The following is a 12,567-nucleotide window of genomic DNA, read 5'->3' as shown; positions in this document are numbered from 1 at the left end:
ATAGATACGAAAACAGCTTAATTCAGTTGTATTAGACATATTTGTACATATGTTGCCACCATTCTTTTCTCGATATTTACTTTCTATTGAAACCTTTCTAGATATTTACTTTCTATTGGCAACAGTTTTTCTTCCCCATCCTCCTTCTTCCCCAACCCTCATGGCCCCTTGACAGATGATAAATTATTATTACTTTCATATCTCACAGCAACCAGTCTCCCTTCTCCCATGGTTTCTATTGTTCTTCCTCCTGGAAGGGGATGTGTGGTTATGTGTCCATTACTGGGATCGGTTCCCGCTTCCTCCCCTCTCCCATTCCCTCTACCATTCTGGTATCTCTATTGCCATTTCTCCTACTGGATTCTGTCTGTCGTGAGCTCTTATCTCTTATCTATACCTGTGCACATGCTCCGGTCTAGTCCGAAGTGAGAGGCATCACTTGGGGTCATGATAAGGGGTGGTGGGGTGGTGGTGGTGGTGAGGAAGCCTCAAGGAACCAGAGGAATATTGTGTGTTTCATTGATGCTTTACTGCTCCCTGGTTGACGCATCCCTTCCCTGTGACCCCTCTGTGGGGGTGGTCCCATTGTCTACAGATGGGCTGTGGAGCTCTGCACCGACCCCCCTCATTCTCAAACATATGTTTTTGTTTGCTTGTTTGTTATGGGTCTTCTGGTGCCTGTTCCCTGGTCCCGATGTCACCTCATGATCACACAGGCTGGTGTGCAATTTCCATGTGTCCCATTGTCTTTTAAAGAAAAGCCTCAAAGAACTTTTATAAGCCCCCCTTTTATATATCTTACATCTCTCATTGGAATGTGTGAGTAGGCAGAGGAGGGGGCATCAACTCTAGGGCAGTGAATTTGATTTGGTTTGGCCAGAGTGATATACCTAAGTGGTATAAAGGGGTACTCATTTGACTGCTAACAGCAAGGTCACCAGTTTGAAATCACCAGCTGCTCCACAAGAGAAAAATGAGGCTTTCTACTTCCATAAAGAGTAATAGTCTCATAAATCCTTGGGGCTAATTTAGTCTTCACAATAATTGAATGGCTCATATTGTTGATGCTCAGTAGGGCCGAGTGGGTTACTATTCCTGGTACTATTATGTGACAGAATAGACGTGTCCCATAGAGTTGACTTGCCTGCGATCCATAAGGAAACAGATCAGGTCTTTTTGCCCATGGAGCCTTTGGGTAGTGTTGAATGGAATGAAGCTCTATCATGGGTAGCTAGGATAGAAGTGTGTATACATTGGATAGGGTTGAACCTTCAATATTTTGCCTAGCAGCCAAGTGCTTATCTGTTTGTTCCTTAATTGTACTAATTTCAACGATGAGGAAATTTGAGGCAAAGTGAATTATTTCAGTGAAGTACTTCACTTAAATTTAGACAGTGATTGGTGTGACTAATGTTTGAACCTCTGCAGTTTTTCTGTGGAATAGGTTCTTTATGATTTTAATTTAATCTTTTCTTGTTTCCTCTGAACTTTTAAATTTTTAGGTAATTTTTTTTGTAAACGAAGTGGGGGTTACATTTCAGATTCTTCACCCTTTTATTCAACGGTTTAATCAAACCCTCCCTTAGTTTACTCTTCACCTACTCCAGCATTTCTCTTCTCCCTCACTGGGCTGCTAACCTCAAGGGCATTAGGTGGAAACCAGCTCTCTCACTCTGTGGGGGAAAGGTGAGGTTTTCTCCTCCCACAGAGCTGCAGTCTCAGAACCCCTGGGGGCAGTTCAATCTTGTCTTACAGGGTTGCTGTGAGTCAGCATGGACTCGATGGTATTGAGTATCTTCAATTTCACTCACTTTAACACCTATCAACAGCCTGGACCATTGATTTATTTTCCCTATACAGTTGGTTCATTCACTATTTCATGTACTATTTCGTTAAGGAGTAACTTTTAATAAGTTGTTCTGAATTTGAGCATTTGAGCAAACACCAATGTTTATTTTGTTACCTTGTCCAGCACCTGGATCTTTACAATAGAGATTATAACAGAATACAATTCCATTTTTTCTTATAAGGGAGGAACCTCCCCCAACCCCAACCCCCCTCCCCCCCCCACAAATGGGAAAAAGCTCTGCTGTGCAGTTTTCATGGTACACATTTTCCCCACTAGGGGGGCACTTTAGCTCTGAGTTAGTGCACCCGGTGGCTTTGCCTGGGAAGGTTCTCTGTGGTCACAGTGAACTTTTCCATAAAAGCAGGTTTGGCTGGACCTCATTCTTCGTGATGGCCAGTGTAAGGGAAGAGCATGTGGCTGTGAAATTTTATTTCCTGCTCAGGAAAAATGCCGCAGAAGCTGCTGTGGTGTTGAACACAGCTGACAAGGACAGCGCTGTGGGAAAAACTCAAGTGTATGAGTGGTTTTCTCGTTTCAACCAAGGGGATATGTCCATTGAGGAAAAACCTCATTCTGAATGTCCATCAGCTTCTTGATCGCATGAAAGGTTGACAAAATTCATGCACTTGTGCTCAAAGACCTTTGATGGACCACCGAATAGATGGGGAAGTTATCTGGACTGTGTTGGGGCGCGGCTCAGTGAATTTTAACAGAAGATTTGGGAATAAGAAGGGTCGCTGTGAATTTTTTGCCTTGGGTTGTGATTGACCAGCCAAAGGAGCTTCGACTTAAAACATGCTGTGCTTTGAAAGAACAGCTCTGAAGTGACCCAGACTTTCCCCCCCAGGGTTATTATGAGTGACAGGACATGCTGCTATTCTTATGACCCCAAAAGCAAGCATCAATCAAGCCATCATCACCTCACCCAGAATAAGCTCAACAAGTGACATAAAAGATCAAGCTGATACACATTTGTTTCTTTGATGTGAGGAGGTAGTGCATTTGGATTTCCTTCCACGAGGTCACTGTTAACCTAGCTTTCTAGTTACAGGCTCTGAAAAGATTGCGTAACAGTGTGCAACAAAATGGCCTGATTTGTGGCAGATGGGGGACTGGCTTTGTCACCATGAAAATGCACCTGCTCATGCAGCCATCTCATCTCAGTGGGCCAGTTTTTGTCAAAAAAAAACAGCAACAACATGCCTCTCTTGCCCCACACACCTGAGCCACCTGATCTTGCTCCATACACCTTTTTGTTTCCATGAATGAAGAGGACCATGAAAGGACAGCAATTTGATGACATAGAAGAGGTGAAGAAAACAATGAGGGAGGTGTTGTCAGCAATCCAAACAGATGAGTTTGAAAAATGTTTCCAATAATAGAATTACTATGTCTATCTTTATAAGATTGGCAGGATTACATCTTGAGGAGAAAACAAGAGGACTGACCATTTTGGGGGAATATAGGAGAGTGGGAGGTAAGGGAAAGAAAGGGGGGCCAACAAACCCAGGGACAAGGGAACAACAAGTGATCCAAAATCATTTGTGAAGACGATGTAGAATGCCTGGTGGGCTTAATCGAGTGCAATGTAGTCGAGAGGAATTACTGAAAGCCAAATGAAGGTTGAACATAACAGTGTGACAAGAGGAAAGTAAAAATAATTAGAGGAAAGAACTAGGAGGCAAAGGACATTTATAGAGGTATAAATACAGGCACATATATATGTAAATATATATTTATTTATAATGATCAGGTTATAGATCTATGTACATCTATTTATATGTTAAGTATTAAGGTAGCAGTTGGAGAATGGTCCTCTACTCAAGTACTCCTTCAACACAAGAACACTTTATTCTAACAATCTGGCATTCTGTATTGCTCATCTTCCCTACATGATTGTTGAAGACAAAATGGGTACAAATGTGGTGAAAATAAGCAAATGCAGTGAAAAAAAAAAGCAAATAAGCAAATGTGGTGAAGAGAGCTGATGGTGCCTGCCTATACAAGATATAGCATCTGGCGTCATAAAGACTTGAAGTTGCACAAGCGGCTACCTAACTGGAAGCAACAAAGCCCACGTGGAAGAAGCACACCAGCCTGTGTGATCACGAGGTGTCTATGGGATCAGGTATCAGGCATCAGAAGACCCAAGACAAACAATCATACCGATGCAAATGAGAGGGGCTGGAGTCGAGACCCAAAGCCCATCTATAGACATTTGGATAGCCCCTCACAGAATGGTCACAAGGGACGGACAAGCCAGCAGGGTGCATTATAGCATGGATGAAACACACAACTTTCCTCTAGTTCTTTAATGTCCCCCTGCTGCCCCACACCCACTATCATGATCCCAGTTCTGTCTTACAAATCCAGCTACACCAGAATATGTACACTGGTATAGCAAATGGGATCAACAAATGGGATCCAGTACAGATAAACCCCTGAGAAACACTAATGAGAGTAGTAATGCTATGAGGGTAGGGGGAGGAAGGGGGGAACTATTGCAGTGATTAATGTATAACCCTCCCCCCCAGGGTAAGAGCAATAGAAACATGGGTGAAAGGCAGTGTAAGATATGAAAATAATGATAATTTATAATTTATTAAGGATTCATGAAGGTGTGAGGGTGGGCAGGGAGAGAAAAAAAGACGATCCGATACCAAGGGCTTACATAGAAAGAAAATGTTTTGCAAAGGATGATGGCAACATATGCATAAATGTGCGTGATACAATGGATGTATGCATTATTATAAGAGTTATAAGAGCCTCCAACAAAATGATCTTTTAAAAAAAGAATGGAATTGCAGTTTTGACAAATGTATTAAGTGTTATGGAGAGTACTTTCAAGGTGAAAAGGTTGTTTTGTTAAAAAAATAAATACATAACATTGGAGAAATATTCTGGGTTTTAGGAGGGTACACCTTTTGCTGAAGACAAAATTCTGTGAAATGTGAGTTTATCTTTAGCATCTTTTCATTTTTCTCCCTCTCTTTTTGTTACTCTTCTTTTCCAATTTCATCTTATTTTTTGCTTTACTTCCAGAGCTACAGATACCCCAATCAATCCCTGAGAGTGTTCCAGCCCCTCCGTGCAGCTGACCTCAAATACAAATTACATAGATCAAGAGCTACCCACCCTTTTATCCTGCAATCCCTCATATCAGAATCCAGCCTAAAAATTTGAATCTAAAATATGAACAAATACTTTTGTAAAAAAAGATAGCTACAGGTTTCTTGTCAATAACAGAAAATGCATCTACTTAGATGTATGGCATTGGAAGAATGGCTAAATTGTGTTGAATACACAAATGCAACATTTTACAGCTGCTAAAATCTGTATGGATGAAACCTTTAATAAGTACAATGTATATGTTGACTTGCTAAGGAGACGATCCAAGATGCAAGTGGTGTGATAGCATCATTACAATAGTGTATTCTAAAACCAACCCATAAGAAGACAGAAGGAACTATCTTTGAAAAATCACTTTAAGACTTTTTAGTTTGGATTTCATCCTAATCTATGTACATGTTATATTTAGTGATTAAAAAATAAGCCCCTAATACTAAGTGCATTTTGATTGAGATGAAAAGATTAAAAAATATTTTAATAGTTTCTTGATGGATTAGTTTTCTAATCTAGAAAAAGTAAATACTTGATAAAGAAAAAAACGAATGAAAATCTTTATTTGTAGTAAATGGCCTGGTTTCTTCTTATTCTACTAGAATTGTTATTGGCTTTGAAAATGTACTTGACAAAATTGTACTTGACAGTCTCCTCATATCTTCAAATAGTGAGATTCCATGCAGCACAAAAAGATTAAAGACAACACAGAGTATGCAGACGAAGGTAATTTGAAGTAGAGCAATTATATCCAAATTCTTAAAGACAGTTCACTGAAAACTTTTTGCTTTATGCAACTTTTATCCTAGTAGCCAACTGCTTGACAGCTAACCGAAAGGTGAGCGGTTCAGACACAGCAGCCTCTCCAAGGAAGAAGCATGAGACAATCCACCGTCCAGCAGGTCTCTATGAGTTAAAAAAGGCTTTATGACAATGGGCTTTGTTTTGTTTTTAATCCATGTTTTACGTTCAGATGTTCTATTTACAAGGTCATCCTTTATTTCTCTCTTCCTCCCTTTCTCCCTCTCTCTTCCCTCCCTATCACCTCTTTCTATTCTCTTTGTTCTCTCTTCTCTCCTCTCCTCTGCTCTCCTCTCCTCTCTTCTCCACAGAAGGAAATATTCTGGTGTGGGAAAAGGGAAGACCATACAGAGCAAGGATCTATTACAGGAGATGCACGTCTGCAGTGCTGGGGCCATATATCAGTGACTGCATTCTATCTAGTGTCATTTGGTAGCTGCAAATTAGGAATCGCATATACTTTTACAAGTAACATTTGTTCATCTGTTGATTTCTGTTTCTGGAGACCATGTTAACAGTATTTGAATTTCAAGCCTTTGTGTAATACACAAACACCACAGACATGAACTTTCAGTGGATCATAGACTTCTACTTGACACATTGCGCTTCCCCGCTTTGCTCCTGCTCATCCAGTTCTAGAGGTAGGATGGAGGACTCCATCCTCTCCCTGCCACCTTCCTCCTTTTTGCTTTCCTGAAGCACAACTTGTAGCAGGACAGTAGAAGAGGATCCTGGCCAGTGTCATTTTAAATAGAGTTTCCCAGGGAAAGATATTTTATCTCCTGGACGTGAACTGATTTCAGGAAGAGAAAGGACACAATTTGTAGAGTTGGGGATCCGTCTCCCCCATGCTATCTGAATCAAGCTCTCATGCTACTTGTCTCCATCGGAGGCTGTTGTAGGAGAGAGGGTTCTTTTCAGGGAAGAAGGACCGGCCTCTCAACTGACTCATTTTTGGCTCTATTCCAGGGCACAACATATACATAGGATGTTTTCTTTCCAGTACACATATGCAACTACAAAATTGAATGTTTAAATCATATGCCAAGACTTGTTATGTATAGCCATACTTTCTGCCTCACTGTCTAGGATGATAATGTTTTAAAAGGTAAGATATAAACACTGAATGACTAGAGAATAAATTATAATGCTTAAGGGAACCTAAAAGTAAAAATGGTAAGTGGAGAAAGTTAAGACCCATTGAATTTCAGGGCTGCTAGCACCTGTGAGGAAATTCCACTTGTGTTTCTTCTTATTAAGACTGAGTTGTTGTGTAGATCAAGTCTTATTACAGCAAACCACAAGTGACTGTCTAAATCCCTTTCTTAAAACAAATGCTACTTTACTAAATGAGCATTGCCTAAGATTGTGTGTTTTTTCCTTGATCATGCAGAGAAATTTAACTTCTCATAGCTTTCTGATGGTTTAGTAAATATTAATTCCTTTTTTTAAATTGCTCCCTGAGCACTTTACACCACTTGACCATCTCTCTTGGTGAAATTTGAAAGTATAAACTTCCAGTCATTACAACTTTGTGTTCTTATATACTGGCACAATAAATCAGAAATGAAATTTATTAAAGAGCTATTTTATACCAATTACTAGTTAAAGTACTTCCCCAGAGAGTTGGGAAGAATGGCTTTTGCTTTCTCATCCCAGTTCTCAAATTTAGTTTATAACATCAGTGTTGTAGGTTCTACACAATTGTTGGAAGTGTGAAGGACATTGCAGAAGAGGAAGAAATGCTATTTGTGGATTTCTTACAATAAACTAGATATTTTACACACAACTTAATTCTCCCAGAAACCTTGAGCCAGTTGTTTCTCCCTGTATTTCCAGTTGAGGAAACTGAAATTCATAAAAGTTTAAGTTTAAATTTACCTCCACCTAAATCACGGAGTGGGTAGCTAAGGAATTCTTCATGGAAGAAATGGGCACTGAGCACCTGAATTAGGTGCACATGAATTATCTACGTAAAGAGGGAAGATTGATATGAGCTTTCTAAATGAAGACGGAGGATGCATATGAGCTATCTAAGTAAAGAGGGGAGGGAACCGGATTCCTAACAGAAGCAACAGATCTTTCAAAGATTCTTCATTGAGATGGAGTTTATGAATTAGACTAGTATGGCTGGAAAACACAAGGGTGGGAAATGCCACCTAAGTTGCTGTTGGGGGTGTGGCCAGGGCCTACACCAGGCAGTGCCTTATAGAATTAAAAAAAAATCTCACCATATATTATATATAATAAAAACCCAAACAAACACAGATATTTTTAAAACTTGATTATATTAACCTTACAATTCAGTGACATTAATTACTTTCATGATGTTGCAGTATATACATCCCCCACATTTTTATCACCTCAACCTGTGGGAGTTGAATGAACCTTTCACAGGGATCACCTAAAACCATCAGAAAACACATCTTTCCAATGATCTTAGGAACTGAGACACCGCTCCGCTGTCTCCAGGTGGGTCTGCCCACATACGAGTACCCACCGTGAAGACTGTTACCCATGCTATACCATGCTTCATGACACAATTTCATTTATTTGTCATTAGAAATAAATAGTTCACAGTATAGAATTACATATTGTTTTTGTGATTCATCACTATGCTTTAATGATGTTCAGTTTGTGACAATGAAAATACATCCTGCATATCAGATATTTACATGATGATTAATAACAGCAGCAAAATTACAGTTAGAAAGTAGCAATGAAAATAATGTTATGGCTGGGGGTCACCACAACATGAGGAAGTGCATTAAAGGGCTGAGGCATGTGGAAGGTTGAGGACCACCACTGCCTTACGCAGTCGCTCCTGTTAGACTTCTCTCCTTCACCCCGGGTAACCTTTATTCTACTTTTGGTGTCTCTGAATTTCCTGGAGATCTTTTCAAGGAAATTTGCTAAAAGCAACATGAAGCTATTAAGAAGCTTAAATCAAGAACTTAAGCATGTATCCTGTGGCCTTTCATTTACAGTGTGGTGTGGAACACCAGTGGAAGAAGATGGTCCGTCAGTAATCTGAGTGAATCAAATGGTTGATTTGATGAGGTGATGTGGTAAAGATAGATGTGGAATAAGAAGCAGGACTTTTTATATTTTCATGATGTATGCACTAGATATGCAGAGATGAGGAAGACGAGGCATGTAGGGGGTGCGGGGTCTCCGTGGCATGATAAGATTGGTGGTGGTGACTTTTCCATAGATAAGAGACCCTTAAAGAAATATCCATTTAAAAACTGTGTTCATTGGCTTGATTATTTTCTAAGTGTTGGGTTAGGGACCTGGATCATATGTTTAGTTTCTGACATGAGTTTTTCATAAATGTGAAATTTATAAAAGACATGTGACAAAGCAGTTGGGTATGTGAACCTGGACTTTACAGAAGTCCAGATTTACAAATTTGGGGGTCATTTATTTAAATGCAAACCAAAGGATAGGCACAGAGGAGATAAAATGGAAGAGAATGATCCTTCAAAGAGAAACAGAAGACTCAAATGCAGAGGGAGAATACAAAGAAATACTTATTTGTGGAAGACAAATTATTTTTTCCCCAAAATATAGGAGAAGATAAATTGGGGCATTAGTGGATCAGGGATAAATTTCGCCCTAGGAAGCCCAGCCAATGCACCTTACACAGAGCTACCACCCATCTTTCAGCAGAGGTGTATGTGTTGCTAACATGCTGCACAGGTTTCAGCCAAGCTTCAAGAGTAACATTGACTAGGAAGAAAGACCTGGCAAGTTAATACAAAAATCAGCCAATGGAAACACCATGGAGCACAACAGTTCAGTCTGTGACCGATCATGAGGGTAAGTCAAAGCCAGGCAATGTATGGCTCAGTTGTGCATGGTATTGTCATGAGTCATAGGCTGACCTGAGGGCAGCCAACAACAACAGCAACAAGACGGTGCCAGAGATCAATGGAAATGATACATAAGCTTGAAAACCAGAAATCTCCTTTTATTGCACCAGTGATCCTAGTATTGATGAATCCAAGGATGTAAATATGATGGAAGCTGGGATTAGAAGAGGTAGAAGGAAATGTAAGCAGAGAATATAGAAAGACTCAGACAACTCTTTCAGGAGTGAATGGAAGGAGATACGAAGGATGTGAGGGAGTTATTTAGGTAAGGTGGTCACTGTGGACAGAGGTCTGAGTGAAGTAAGAGAATGGTTCGGGCAGAGAAGAGAAATTGCAAGAACCCTGGGGCAGTGAATATTTGTGATTTTTGAGGAAGTTCAAGAAGGAGACTGGACCGGTTAGGAGAAGGTTATCAAATGTCATAATGTATGTGAAATGTTGGAATGCCTTGGAAACCTGTTGACTAAAGTGACATAACCTACTAAACATTTTCATTGGACTATTCTATGAGACTTTGTAAGAAGTCTAAGAACAGACACCATAAGAGTCATGGATGGAAGAATGGGGAATAGGGTTAATTAGGAGACAGTTCATTCAATAATCAGGCAATATTTATTGAATATCTACCAGGCCTCTACAGTGTATAGAAATTGGTCATATGAATTTGTTTAAGAGAGAAGCAATATGGTTCAAGATATATTTTGGAGGTAGAGCTGATGGGATTTGCTGAAGGCCTGGATGTGCGTTGGTGTGAAGGAAGAGAAAGAAAACAGTCAAGGAGAATTTCAGGAGGTTTTGTCTTTGAGCAGCAGGATGTACCGTAGTCTATTATTGGAACTGTGAGCACTAGGGAAGAGGGAAACAGCAAGAGTTTGATTCTGGGTTGTTAAGTGAATACTTTGTTATAGAATTCCTATGAGTATTAATGAAACAATGCATGGTAAAGACTGTATAGTACAATAAGCACTTATCAAGTGATTATTATTGTTATCAACAGAGTGGACAAAATGGAAAAAGAGCATTCTGATTTGGTAGGCATGTGAACAGTATATTAAAATGTAAATTTTGTTGAAAAAACAAAAACAGAAAAACATATATTGAATGAAACCACGTCTACATGTGCACTTTGGTGACATTGATTACATTCACAGAGTTGTTCAGCCATTCTCATCCTCCTTTTTTTGTTTGTTTGAGTTTTTCTTTTCTTATAAACTCACTGGCCCTCTGATAGGGAAGACTTTGTGTCAACTTGACTTGGTCAGGATTCTCAGTGGTTTGGCAGTTAAGATGTATTGATCCCCATGAGGAGCTCTCCTTGTGGGTGTGCCATACTTCCAATATATGTGGATGCTGTGGAAAAGCTCACTAGCTTTTTAGTGGATCTGAATTCTGCATCTGCCTTGTTGACTTCTATTCTTTGGACTGGACCCAGTGTCCTTCTGCTCTGTCTCCCGTAGCACTTGCTACTTTTCATCTGGTTTCAATATTTCATTGCAATGGTGACACAGAACTCAGGCAATACTTACAATTACGGGGTTAACGTATTAGGGAAGTGTGCCAGCCTGGCTGATAAACACAAGTGGGATTAATTGAAGGGCAGAGAGATAAATGGCTCGGTATGCCTCACCTTTCTTGTCTCTTGCTCTTTTAATCATCGGACCAGCGTGCTGCTGCCTTGCTTTTTCTGTGCCTCAATTTACAGGCTACACTACCTGTGAGACACCTAGCTGGTGGACTGTGTTGTTGTAAGTTGAGGTCTCTTTAAGACCACACAATAGGAATTTACATCTCTTGAGCTGGGGACTGACTGTTGGTGACCTGGCTGACAGTTGGTGACCTGCCTTGCTGTTGGCTGCCTGTGCTGGGATAGCCTAGCTCTCTCTACAGAGAACTACCTGGTGGCCCTCAAGACTTGAAGGATTGCCAGGGTCTCACAACTCTCTCTCAGGAATGAGTTGCACTGAGCCATTTGTACTGCTTTATAATTTAACTGTTCATTTCTTATATACCTATCTATTTGTATATAATTTAACAGTTCATTTCTTGTGTTTATATATATGTAATTATTAGCAATCTGGATTTGTTCTCTAGAGAACCCTGTCTAACATAGCAAGTTTAACATGACAAAATTCAGGTGAGAAATACTTAGGTTACAGTTTGTCAGGATAGTCTCTGTGTGCCCATAGGCAGGCCTCTTGGCCTCGCCTCTGTCCTGTTTGTGCAGAATTACAAAGTTGTTTAGGTCTGCCAATAAATATGCCAAGGGACGGGCCACTTATACTTCAATATTAAGGACATTTTTCAGTGTTTTCATATTATGTTTTGCCTGTCTTCCCCTGATGTATTAGGAGATCCAGATAACTACCCCACCCCAATTCACTCAACATATCACCACATATCAAGCCTGAATGATACTTCCTATTTGCACAGTCCATCTCCATCCTTAATAAATTTGGAGATATCCTCCTAGCCCTTATGTGCTCAATCCTTATTTTAGCTGCCTTTCCTCTACTTTACATATATAAACAATGAAGGTTGTTATTTGGTCTGCTCAAGCAGTCATGGTTTTTTTTATTCAAGTAGCATATTTATTTACTCATAAATGAGTCAGAGGTCAACCATTTGATTGCCCATTTATCATTATTAGCCAATTAGTCTCTATCTTCTATTTTCCTATAATCCTTATTCATCTGCCAGTCATTAGCATTTTTGAAACTGACTTATTAAAATGAAGAGCCCTTGTAGTATAAATATTGTCAAGGTCATTTAGACCATAGACCAAGGAAAACTTCTCCGTGGGACATCAGGAAAGAAGCAACCTTGCCCCTCCCATCAGCACCCAAAGCTGTTATTCGTATTAAACTATTTCAAATGATAACTATTTTATCATTTAATTTATTTACAGTACCTTCTGAGTATATT

The 12,567-nt window shown here is 39.8% G+C and overlaps 1 protein-coding gene across 1 annotated transcript in view; it reads left to right on the top strand.

Moving 5' to 3' along the window:
* NRG1 (neuregulin 1) overlaps positions 1–12,567 on the top strand; it is a 1,270,305-nt gene that overhangs the window by 121,457 nt on the left and 1,136,281 nt on the right. The gene's annotated exons all lie outside the window — the stretch shown is intronic.

Source organism: Tenrec ecaudatus, chromosome 8, assembly GCF_050624435.1.
Source record: "Tenrec ecaudatus isolate mTenEca1 chromosome 8, mTenEca1.hap1, whole genome shotgun sequence".
Taxonomy (NCBI): Eukaryota; Metazoa; Chordata; class Mammalia; order Afrosoricida; family Tenrecidae; genus Tenrec; species Tenrec ecaudatus.
This window is presented reverse-complemented; position numbering and strand designations above follow the sequence as displayed.